A 12,762-nucleotide genomic window follows, 5' to 3' on the forward strand; every position below is an offset into this window, starting at 1 on the left:
AGTGAGGTAACCCAATCACAAAAGAACTCACATGGTATGCATTCAGTGATGAGTGGATATTAGCCCAGAAACTTAGAATAGCCAAGATACAATTTGCAAAACACATGAAACTCAAGAAGAGTGAAGACCAAAGTGTGGACACTTTGACCTTTTTAGAATTGGGAACAAAACACCCATGGAAAGAATTGCAGAGATAAAGTTTGGTGCTAAGAGGAAAGGATAGACCATCCAGAAACTGCCCCACCGGGGAATCCATCCCATCATCAGCCACCAAATGTAGACATTATTGCATATGCCAGCAAGAGGAAAGATTTTTAAAGGCTGTCATCTCATTTGTGTGAGATGAGAAGCTGAGTGAGAGACTGCTTTTATTCCTCTCAGCTGTGAGGATCTGTCTCTCCCACCTTGTACCACTGATAGAGCAGTTGTCTCACTTCCTTGTATACAGCAATATGTGGGTTAAAAAATACAAAGCAAATGGTTAATTATCTCAGCAGTTTTACAAGTTTGGGGAGGACAGCAAGGAATCAGAGTTTCCAGGAACTCACCTTTTAGAAATTTAGGATGGGTCAAATGACATCCATAGTCAGGAAATAGAGAGTAAATGCATGCATGCCTTCTCTACATGAAGAAGCAATGTATGCTGTGTGTTCATTTGTGGACATACAAGATAAAATGGAACTAAATATGCTGAATTATCACACGTGTTAAAGGCATTAATCTCTGTGCCTATGAGGTTGAGCTAAGCAGCAAAGAAGTTAGGGATGGATGGACTGTCCGCAACAGGCATGAACTTAACATGGCCACACAAAAATTCAAGGAGAATGCAAAAGGGAAGGACAGCTTCAGACTTAATTGTTTTGAATCAGAAAAATCCAAACTTTCCTTTAATTTATGGACTTTCCGAGTGATAGAGTCAGGTCCACCCAGACTGTGTCTCTTTGGGTCATTCTTTAGGGAAATGATCAGTAAATTTACTTTGCAAATTCCCTTTACAATACCACCTAGATTTGTGCTTAATGATGTGACTCCTGAGATGTATATAGGCTACACAGTGCACTTCTCCCCACTTGCTTCTCACCAGGGAACAATTCTTAATGCATATTCTAGTGAGAGACTTAGCAGGAAGGATGCTCCTGATTACAGCTGAGCCACAGTGGCATGCCAAGAGCTATTTCATGTGGAACATGCAGCCTTGACCAAATATGGCTTTCTTCCCTTTTGATTTGGGTTTATGTTTTACATTAACTTGTGAAATCACACTATGGTATATGTATATGTATATACACACACACACATGCATAAATACATGCATGCACACACACACACACACACACACACACATATGACAGAGGAAAGCTTGCAGGAGTCAGTTTTCTCTCTTTATGTTTTAGAAGGGTCCCTACAAGTGTCATGGCAGGCAGGGAAATGAACTGTGGCCAGGAGGTTAGAATGAAAACTTGGAAGCCAGACAGTGGTGGCGCATGCCTTTAATCCCAGAACTTGGGAGGCAGAGGCAGGCAGATTTCTGAGTTCAAGGCCAGCCTGGTCTACAGAGTGAGTTCCAGGGACAGCCAGGGCTACACAGAGAAACCCTGTCTTAATAAAATAAAATAAAATAAAATAAAATAAAATAAAATAAAATAAAATAAAAAGAATGAAAACTTGGTTCAGCTTGACTTCATTAGGACAGATCAAACTCCAGGAGTCTGATGCCAGGTGGTTTACTGCCAGCATATTTAAACACTGTATCATTTGGAACCAAGTTTCCTGGCAACAATCATTCCCATCCCAGAATTCCAGACAATAATCATTCCAATTCCAAGGGCACAATAAAGCATACGATGTGACTACATAAAAACTTCTTTACAAAATACATGTGTTCATGAAAGTGGGTTCTATAGCTGAAGGCCTAGAGTCTTGTATGGTCTCTCAGTGCAATAGCAGAGAGGTCAGCAGGCTATCAAGTACTTTACCCTAAAGATGGGTTCTATTAACTGAGAAGTAAAGATAAAGGTTTAGAGAGGTAGAGTCAAGAATAAACATTCTAGGGATGTAGTTGTGGTCTGTCTCTGTAGATAGCAAAGGTCAATGTGTCATTAACAACATCCACTTCTATGCTTCTGAATAGAAAACAAGCATTTCTTCCTTTGAGGGAACACTTATGCCTGAATAGCTTTCCTGGTTTCCCTAGTGATTTTCGGATGCAAGAATTTTTGTGTTCCCAGTAATGTGGATACCAGAGATTTAGCTTGGGTCATCAGACTTGCCAGCAAGCACCCATCTTACAGTTAGGTCCAAAGTTGGGCCTCAATCTCAGAGTGACTTTCTAGGCTTAGGGCAGCTGGACCCTGACCTGGTAAACTGATGGATTGCCAAAAGATAAACAACAGTCTAAAAGTCTATTATCTGTCACTTAAGGTGCCCGCATGCTGCCATGCTCCCTGTCACGGTGGTGAAGGACTTACCCTCTGGAACTGTAAGTCCCAATAAACTTTTTCTTCTATAAGTTGCCTCCATAATGGTGTCTGGACACAGCCCTTAAAAAGTAACTACAATGCCAATTGAGCTGCATCTGAGACCCTGGCCTTCTAAGCTTTTCTCGAAACCATGACTCACTTTTTGCTTGCAAGCCTCTTTCTTGATAGAATCTTCCTGCTTCTCCCAGCTACCCATGTGTCCCTGTCCAACTCACTCCACAAGATCCTGGAAAGTCCAGTGTGCATCCTTCATACTCCCTCCTCCCGGGAAGCGCCATTTCAGCAGGCTTGTAGTGTGTTTCTCTGGCTGCCTTCTGAACATGGTCAGGTAGAACTGTTTTGAGCACAGAAAACACTTGGAGACATTGGCAAGACTCCATGGCCACTCTCTCTCTCTCCTCTTCCACCCATCTGAAAGCTAATGATTTGGACTAGGGTATACTTTAAAATGTGGAAATCTAGAGTTTGAAGCCATGCCTACCACATAATAACTGGGCTCTTCAATAAACCACTATTTTACCTCTCTATTTAATCAAGCTTTCAATGGAGTAAACAGGAAGAGAAGCATATGACAAAACCCCTAGACATTTGAGGCAGAGGGAAACCACCTTGGGATCTTCTCAATTAGCCACAGCCTGACTGCCTGCAGACAATAGGTTAAATGAAAAGTGAATGTCAGTTGTGTCTTCTTAACACCCAGGAATGATTTCCTACAATATCCTTTCAAATATTCATATAGAAAACACAGGCTTTATCTTGCTGCTCACTTGAGAGTTACACAAGAGTAATAGGTGGCTTCATATATGGAGATATGTATAGTGGGATGGTACAATGTTCCTACAGGATATAGTGCATTAAGGAAGCTGACAGCCAGTCACAGATGAATGAGCAAATCAATGAAGTGGAGGAATGTGCGAGCATCATACAAACATTTGCTTGTCTCCTTCAGCATAAAACATGTTTTTGAAACAAAGAAAAAGTAGACGTTTCTCTGTTAAAATCTGTAAAGTCTCACAAGCAACCAAATCACCCAAACTTATAAACTATGGTTTGCTTGACACAGAACCTTCCAGAGAGGTGTCATCAGTGTGTGCTTGGCTTCATTTGCAGCTGTACCAGATGCACTCAGGAAATTTGGACTGTGTTTGCACTTCAGAACTGTGGGCAGAGGCTGGATCCAGGCAGTTTGGGTCCTCTCTCCCTCTGTCCCTCTATACCTCCTTTCCTCCCCCTCTTTCTTCCTCCCTCCTTCCCTCTTCTCCCTTCTCTCCGTGTGCCCCAGTTCCCAGTGGATCATGATGTAGCTCTCAGCTACTTCTCCAACACCATGTTTGTCTATAAGCTGACATGGTCCTTGCCAGGATTGTAAAGAACTAAATCTGAAACTTTAAACAAGCTCCAATTAAGTGGCTTCTTTTGTAAGAGCTGCCTGATTGTGTTGGTTTGCATATGCTTGGCTCAGAGAGTGACACTATTTGGAGGTGTGACCTTGTTGGAGTAGGTATGGCCTTGTTGGAGGAAGTGTGTCACTGTGGGGATGAGCAATGAGACCTTCCTCCCAACCACAGGGGCACCAGTCTTCTCTTAGCAACCTTCAGATAAAGATGTAGAACTCTCAGCTCCTCCTGCACCATGCGTGCCTAGACGCTGTCATACCTCCCTTCACAATGATAATGGAGGCTCTGAACCTGTGAGCCAGCCATTTATAAATGTTGTCCTTTATAAGATTTGCTACGGTCATGGCGTCTCTTCACAGCAATGTAACCCTAACTAAGACACTGATCCTGGTGTCTCTTCATGGCTATAGAACAGTGACTAAGACATTTACCCTCCTGATCTGAGACATAAGCCTGGCAGCATAAAACGAAGGTCTTGTCAGCTTTCGTCTCCCACCAGCAGCCCCCCTGCTAATGGACTGGATCCAAAGCTCATGGTGGATCAGATCAGGTCATGTGACACAACTATTGTGGACCAATCAACCTTCCTATTTTTCTCCAAACCAACAAATCCTAAATTAGGGGAGGAAGACTCTTCAGAGACTTTAAAGTCCTTTGTAGCCTATTTTTCTCTGTGTGTCTGCTGTATGTGTGTGTTTCCCCCGTGCCCAATGAATGACTTTCTTCAATTGCTGGTTCTGTCTTCTGCTGTCTGAGGTGTTTAAGATTTCTCAGCTGCTCCCTCTTATCTGTTATGCTCTGGGGTTTTCCTACCTTTTAATTCTTTAACTGGCAGAGAAAATGAACCTGATAAAGATCCATGGGCTGTATTAAAACCTCAATGGATAAAGTGTCTGGAAGGCTGAGAAGATAAAGAATCTATTTTATAGTTAGAGGAAAATGATGGGGACCATCTGGTGAAAAATATGCTCCAGATGGAATGGGAGGAGAGAAGTATGTATCACCCAGCAAATCTCTGCTTCATTTTTGTAGATTGTGGTGTGTTTGCTGACTGAACGCAAAGAATGTGTGAGCATGTGCATCATGTGTGAAATTAGGGGCGCGGTTTGGATGTGAGGTGACTATAGAGCTTACTGTGCTAGTTAGCATTTAGTTTCTATAACAAAATACCTGAGAGATGTTTGGTCTCAGACCCTGGGACAAGGGGCTGAGGCGCATATTTTATATACCAAAGTAGACCTTGCATACCCTGCCTCCAACCCTGAACTTTCCAGCCTAGGGGCTGGGCTGCCCTTCCCTCAGAGGCTCCTCCCTATATAATCCAGACATTTTCGTCTTCTTTCTCTCCTTGACCCCCCTCATGCTGTCCCCCCTCCCTGTGCATACTTTTCCCATCTTTCTCTCCCCCCTCCCTGCCTTCTTCTTCCTCCTGGCAATAACCTTGCCTTTATATATTTTAATCTGGCTTGCGTTGGCTCATTTCACCTGTGGAGAAATAATTCATCATGAAACAGCTTACAAGGAGAAAAGGTTTGGTTGCTTTGGGTTTTGTAATGAGGCTTAGAAATGTGATTGCAGCTTTTGATGGGAGAGTTTGTGGATTGTAGGAGGGCTGAGGGAGGGTTTCCAATATCCTGTTCAATATCCTAGCTTTGTAAAGCCTAACCAACTCGGTTTTTGAAGAAACTCCATTTTGTGGAATTGGGTTAAACTCCAATTCCAGGAAGAAAATCACAAAGTCCACCTGAGCAAACATCCTATGACAGCTGCCACTCCATCCCCCCAACCCCCACACCTCTCATGGCAACAGCCAGTCAGGCTACAATAGCAGGATCAAGGTACATATAGGTAACTGAAGACATCCTGCAGAGAACAGGCAACTTGTCCATCCTGTTTGTCTGGTGACTGGCCCTGTTTTTAATTCCTGCAGATTATGCCAGAAATGCAGTTTTAAAAATATTAAATTGGAATAATATGAACCTGTATGGAAATTCCCCAAGCTTGCTGTTACTACAATAAATACCCTGTACCCCTAGGCGCAGGGCTCTTTACTCTGACCTGCTGCAATAGGGGATAGTAAGAAACCTTGCTCGAACTCATAATAAAAACCCTTATATGTTTGCATCAGAATTGGCTCCTTGGTAGTCTTTGGGCCCCTTTGACTTGAGCATATCAGCTTCAATCCATCACTTCCCTCCATTAGGTCTGATGCCCCAGAAGTTCCACATCCTCTCACTTGCATCACTGACTGGTGGCCAAACCTTGAGCGTGTGGAATCATGGGATTTAAGAGGCATTTCAGGTTAAAATTGTAACTTGTACCAGTGTGTTATAAATCTCAGAGTTAATCAAAATAATGTTTGAAAGCTATGTGAGAACCCACAATCTTGCAATCCAATTAAATATATATATATATATATATATATATATATATATATATATATATATANATAGAGAGAGAGAGAGAGAGAGAGAGAGAGAGAGAGAGAGAGAGAGAGAGAGAGAGAAAATAATGGAACACAGGTGATTTAACCAACCATGGCGGTTGGAAGGACACTAGCAGTTAATGCTTCTTAAGGCCTGGGACTCTTTGTATAGTTTTTGATTGTATTTCTTATCTCTCCTTTTATTGTATCTTTATACGAATTGTGTTACCACATGTGTCCCTATCTTCTATTTACTTCTCTGTCCTATATTTTCTTATCTAATAATTGTCATTCATCTCTTTTCCTTTTCAATCATGTACACATTGTTTTAATTCATACCATCTCATATCAGTGTTCTTATACTTTCTGATAGGATTAGAATTTAAGTGGTGATTGCTATTTGACTCTTATTCTGTGTTCATAGTGAGTGACAATTCAGTAGTGACGTTTTTGTATAGCGTTTTCTTTTTTTTTTTTTAACTCATAAATTTTATTCTTTCACAATTTGCTGCTCTGTATTTTGGCCTCTCAATTCCTTTCCACCCAAAATAGCCCCCATCCCTATAAATCTCTCCTCTTTACCAGGGTTTTTCTTCCTTATTGTGTCTCACAGAGTGAGTTTGTGTAGTTCTGAGTTGGAAATAATCATCGGAACACCATGTGCTCTCCTTGTGTACAGCTGGATGCCATGCTTCCCTCTTCTCCCAGAATGGACTGACTGCTCACAGGGCAGCACCATGACTCAGGGTTACTTACCCATCAGAGTGCCAGAAGGCTATGCAGGTCCCTGCAGGAGAGAGTGATCAGTAGTATTACCCAGTTATGGATCAGGCTTCCTATAATATGGATCTTTCAGGTAAGATGTACCCACTGGTACAATTATGCTTTCATATTATGGGGGTTACAAAATACTTTCTGGCTGTAGTTAAGGACTGCTCCACAGGAGGAAACTCATGTTCTATGTGGCTGGGAAGATCATGGGCCCCAGAGGAAAGCCTCCTCCTACTGATGTTTTGTGGTTTTGTTTGTTTGTTTTATTTTTGATGGACATTGTTGTCAAACTCTCTTCTAAAAATTAATGTTTATGCTCATATATTATTGCTCCTGTTAACCTTTTCTGGAGAAGTTTCTTCTCCTTCTCTCCTCCTTCTTCTCCTCCTTCTCCCCCTCCTCCCCTCCTCCTCATTCTTCTTCAAAGTAATCAGTGGTTATTGCAAGATACTCATGAGTGGGCAATGTGTAGAGAATAAATGACAGTCCAGTGCTTATCCCCAAGGTGGGTAATCAATATGGACTCCCTACCTCCAAGGCTTGGGAAACATCATGGAAGAGGGTGGCAAAAGGGTAGAGAGAGTGTAAGAGCCAGGGACCAAGGAGTACTGAGAAATACTGTCTTCTGGGCATGACATGCACACTGCATGCATGAACTCACAGTAGCTGTGGTTATCTATACAAGAACTTCCTAAGGTCAAGCTAGGCAACATTTCGATGCAGATGGGGGAGGGGCTTATGGGGCTCTGCTCTAGATAGGATAGTTGATGACCACTGGGGATAAGAGGTCATTTTTCTTTGGGGATGTAGATTTTGCTCAGGTAGAAGTCAGAGGTAGATTGCCTTTGTTCATTCAGAAGATTCCATATGTAAGTGCATGTGGATATTAATTAGACTCAGGGAAGAGATCATGAAGATTGGGTGTAGAATCAGAAACATTGTATACATGTATGAACTGTCAAAGGATAATGAAAAAATTAATAAAAAAATAACAATTTAAAATAGGATGTGTTTCCCATCCTGCAGGATCATTAATCTTTGCACAGAAGTTTAAAGCCTGTCTCTGTGCCCTAGCTCTCCAGAGCAGGCAGTGCAGGGAAAGAAGTTCCTTTAACTCTAGAAATGTAGGGTTATCACGCAGCAGTGACTTCTTCAAAATGGCTTTCTGCAGCTGTCTGGTGGAAGACAAGAGAAGGGAGGATTTTACCACAGCTGCATGCTAAGGGGACCCCAGAACCCCTGCTTGTATACAGATCAACTCGGTGATGAGCCTCTGCCCTCTTCTGTCTTGCTGTTTTTGTTCCTTGAGACTAACTGCAAGCTATTTGCTTTCTCACTCACTCACCCTTCCTGACTCCTCCCTTCTCTTTCTCCAAGTTCTTGTCCTATGGCACAGATTGGCTTGAAGCTGGGGTTCTCCCTCACTTCTGCCTTCTGAGTGCAATAACAGAAAAATAAAATAAGGTAGACAGTATAGTATATGGAAGAGGAGTGCAATTAAACAAAAAGAAGTCTTAGTATTAAGTTCTACCAATAAAATGGCTTAAATGGAAGGCAGAAGATCAGTGCAAATCATGGGCATAGAAGACAGAGAAGACCTCCCTCCTCCCCTGTATGATATTTGTCTGAGTCTGACTTAGAGAAACATTTACAGCTATGCTTACTGCAGTACTGTTTTATTCAACATTATATCAAACAGTCCTGTGCTTTCCAGATAAGAGGCAAATAGCTAGTATTTCACAAATGAACCTTTACGGACTAGGCATGACAGCTAAATGATTTGCTTTCTGGAAACATTTTCAGTTATGAGTCCCACACCGACAGAGATAAAGGACCTAGAGCTGTGAGGTGCTTACAGCACAATCTATCACAAAACATGGTTGGTTGCATTTAAGGGCTGATTAAATTTCAAAGTCCGGTTATGGCGTCGGTTTATTCCGCCTCCACTTGGCTTCTGCCAAAGTAAACACTGCCTTCTTCCCATGACAAATTAAGGCCAAGTAGACAGGGTTGCCTTCAGACGGCCTTAACTCTGAATTCTTCTCTCTTCGTTTCCTTTCTGCTCTTTCTCTACAAATGTCTGGAAGCTTCCATGTATCATTTTTCCATAATGAATGATCTGAGTATTGAATGCAAGAAAAATAAAATAAGGATGGAAAAGGGTGGGACACATGAGACTCGTGAGCATGAGCAAGCGCTGGTTTCTGTGTCTGATGCCCCTTGACTTTCTCACCATCCTTTCACCCCAACTCTATGACCCCAGAGATGCAGGCATCTGTCAGCCCTCCCATTTGGGCTCTAGTCCTAGGTAGTCTTCCTTCAGAGAATACTTGCATTGACATGTTTTTTACAACTTTAGTCTACCATCCACTATGGAATCTGGGAGTCAAGGGTGAGTGATGGGTGGGTCACTCTTACTACTCCTTGGGAGGTTTTATCCTTGAATGGAACATGTAAATCTCAAGTGGTAAGGCTATTTTCTAATATCGACATAATCAACTTTGTATTTCTGGTCAAGTCAGCCTTCTATTAGCTCATCAACCTTCACTCTTTGGCTCTTTCTTAAGGCATCTGATGTGTTAGAATGGTGGGTCACATCTCAGCAGCACACTAGGCCAAAACAGTTCCACATGGAAGAGGTTTTATTGGAAGGGAAAGACAAAGTAGTGGCAGAGAGAGAAGAGGGGGAGAGAGTGAGGGAGGGGTGTTCTTATTTATATGGAAAGTGACTTGGCACAAGTAAAGGTAGGAGGTGAGACAAGTGAATGCTGGGAATATGGTGCCTGTTGTCTTGGCAACCAGTCTGCAGGTCACAGGCCAAGCTGTCGCCTATGTGATGTCATAGGTTTGGAATATCCTGGTGCCAACATACCTCCCTTCTTGTTATTATAAAGAGAAGGGAAGGAAAAGGGAGGGGGGAGCCAATGGTGAAAAGTGAATGAGGGTGCCATGTCTTTTAAGCTGTTTCCTGCTGTCTAGGGGCATCGTCAATTTTGAGGTGTAGTTGGCTTTCACCATCAGCATCCACTTGATAAATGTTCATATCAGGTTCCTCTGTGTACAGCAGCTCTTCTGTGAGCAGTGACTGGTAATTCTGTAACAGGAGCTGATTAGTAGTTTGGTTAGAAATTTTTTGTATTTGTCATTGAAGGAATGTAGAACCAAGATTAATGAGGCAAGGAGCAAATAACGCCAGGAAGATGATTAGGAAAGGTGTTATGAGAGGGAGCATCCACTTCCATATAGGATTTTCAAAAATCTCAGAACTGGAGGTCTACGGTCTCTAAAGTTCTTGATGTCTGACTGTAGCTCTTGGATTTTATTTCTCACTATCCCAGATTGTAGAAACAGCATTCTTGGAGGAACAGGCAAAGACGACCTTCTTTAGCTGTCAGGACATCTAGCCCCTGTCAGTTCTGAAGCACCACAGCTGCCAAAGAATCAATCTGTTTCTGCATACTAAGCAGTTTCAGTCACTTCTTGAAGACCACTTTTAAACTGGGAAGTGCATCGCTTCTCGGCCTTTTGGCTAAGATCAAGTGTAAACTGGGAAGTGAATATATTCTATTGAGTCATAGAAGTTGTTATCCCTGCAATTCCAGTACCAGCAGCTATGGCTATTCCCGTAGCAACCAAGAGTGGCACAACTTGAACTGCCTTCTTATGATGAGCAGCTACCATGTCTTCAACTGGGATTGGCAGGGGCTCATTTTCCTGGATTACTCCCAGTTCAGGGAAAAGGAGTACCAACGTGCAGAGTCCTGACCAGCTGGAGGGTAGGCGATGGTATGCCTGAGTGCCACAGAGAATTGACGTGTTCTGGACTGCTGGGCATTGTGGCAGAGATGATATATGAAGGGTTATGGTTTTATTGCAGTCTAGGGAGCTCAGTGTTCCTACAGAATGAGTTTCGGAGGTCTTGAAACAGTTTGCCATGCTAAAGAGAGGGATAGAGGTAAGGTATGGAGTCATGGCAACACTGGACTCAGGGCAGCTGGCAAGGGTGAGGTAAGGTTACTTGGCAGTATCACTGGAGACTCTGTAAGTGACAATTGTGAGTTAGTTCAGGGGGTTCACATAACCAGCAATCTTTAAAGTGTCCATGCCTGGTGACATTAAGGAGTTGGTAGGCCGAGGTCAAGATCTGAAGCAAAAGGCGAAATGACAAGTTAGTACTATTTATGAGGGGAGATGTCAAAAAGGTAAGGACCTCAGAGAGTGTTTCCTACTTTTCCTTTATCTAGGAGTTGGGTTATTGAGACATATTTTCTCTGGATATGGATGGTACTTACTGGGGAACTGGGCTGATTTTTACAGTAAAGCTTACCAAAAACTCTTGTTTCCCACCTGGAATTCCATGGGTCTTGTATGTAGAAAATGAGTGTCTTGCAGGGTTGATAGAAGAAATGATTGGTCCATGATCCTAGCATATGGATCTGACAAGATTAATATGGACAACCCCCATATTCATCTGGTCATTTTCTACAATAATCTTTTGTCTGGTAAAAGAGAAAGCAAGTATAGAGATCATAATATTTAGATACGATAACAGATACAGGGATGATAGCATTTTGGATTGGTTCCTGGCATCCAGCTATGGAGCAGTTTCCTGACCCTATTTAGAAAGACTGTTATCTGTGGGGGGTTCTTGGACTCTGAATCTCCAGATATAAGGGCTACCCTGGATGAAAATGAGCAGCAAGGGTAAGACAAGAAACCCATGACTAATCCATTGAGGTCAAGCTCAGCTGTCAGAGTCGAGTCTCATTTTCTGGGATAGGGGACAAGACGGGTGGCCTAGACATCTTCCAGAACTTATCAGAGTACTGTCCTGTTAGGGTCAATGTGTATGAAGAAGGTCATCTTTAGGTGGAGGAATGAAAGGTTTAAGGTGAGGCAGATGGACCCAATAAGAGAGTCCCTCCAGTTTAACAGCTGTAGGGGTCACAAGGATTACCTTAAAATGGTCCTGCCATCATCCTGAGTGAGGTAACCCAGTCACAAAAGAAGTCACTTGATATGCACTCACTGATAAAAGGATATTAGCCCAGAAACCTAGAATACCCAAGATACAATCTCCAAAACACAAGAAAATCAAGAAGAAAGAAGACCAACACCTGGATACTTCATTCCTCCCAGTCTTAGTCAGGGTTTCTATTCCTGCACGAACATCGTGACCAAGGAGCAAGTTGGGGAGGAAAGGGTTTATTCAGCTTACACTTCCACATTGCTGTTCATTACCAAGGAAGTCAGGACTAAAAATCAAGCAGGTCAGAAAGCAGGAGCTGATGCAGAGGCCATGGAGGGATGTTCTTTACTGGCTTGCTTTTCCTGGCTTGCTCAGCCTGCTCTCTTATAGAACCTAAGACTACCAGCCCAGAGATGGCACCACCCACAAGGGGCCTCTCCAACTTGATCACTAATTGAGAAAATGCCCCTAGCTGGATCTCATGGAGGCATTTCCCCAACTAAAGCTCCTTTCTCTGTGATAACTCCAGCTGTGTCAAGTTGACGCAAAACTAGCCAGTACACTCCCTAAAATAAGAATAAAATGCCCATGGAAGGAGTTTTAGAGACAAAGTTTAGAGCCAAGATGAAGGGATGGACCATCCAGAGACTTCCCCACCTGGGGGTCCATCCCATAATCAGCCACCAAACACAGACACTATTGCATACACCAGCAAGATTT

General features: G+C 42.7%; 1 protein-coding gene and 1 pseudogene across 1 annotated transcript in view; both read left to right on the forward strand.

The window, feature by feature from the left end:
- Prkdc (protein kinase, DNA-activated, catalytic subunit) overlaps nt 1-12,762 on the forward strand; it is a 201,570-nt gene that overhangs the window by 6,448 nt on the left and 182,360 nt on the right. The gene's annotated exons all lie outside the window — the stretch shown is intronic.
- On the forward strand, nt 10,583-10,699 carry LOC115065162 (annotated as a pseudogene).

This window comes from Mus pahari, chromosome 12 (assembly GCF_900095145.1).
Source record: "Mus pahari chromosome 12, PAHARI_EIJ_v1.1, whole genome shotgun sequence".
NCBI lineage: Eukaryota > Metazoa > Chordata > Mammalia > Rodentia > Muridae > Mus > Mus pahari.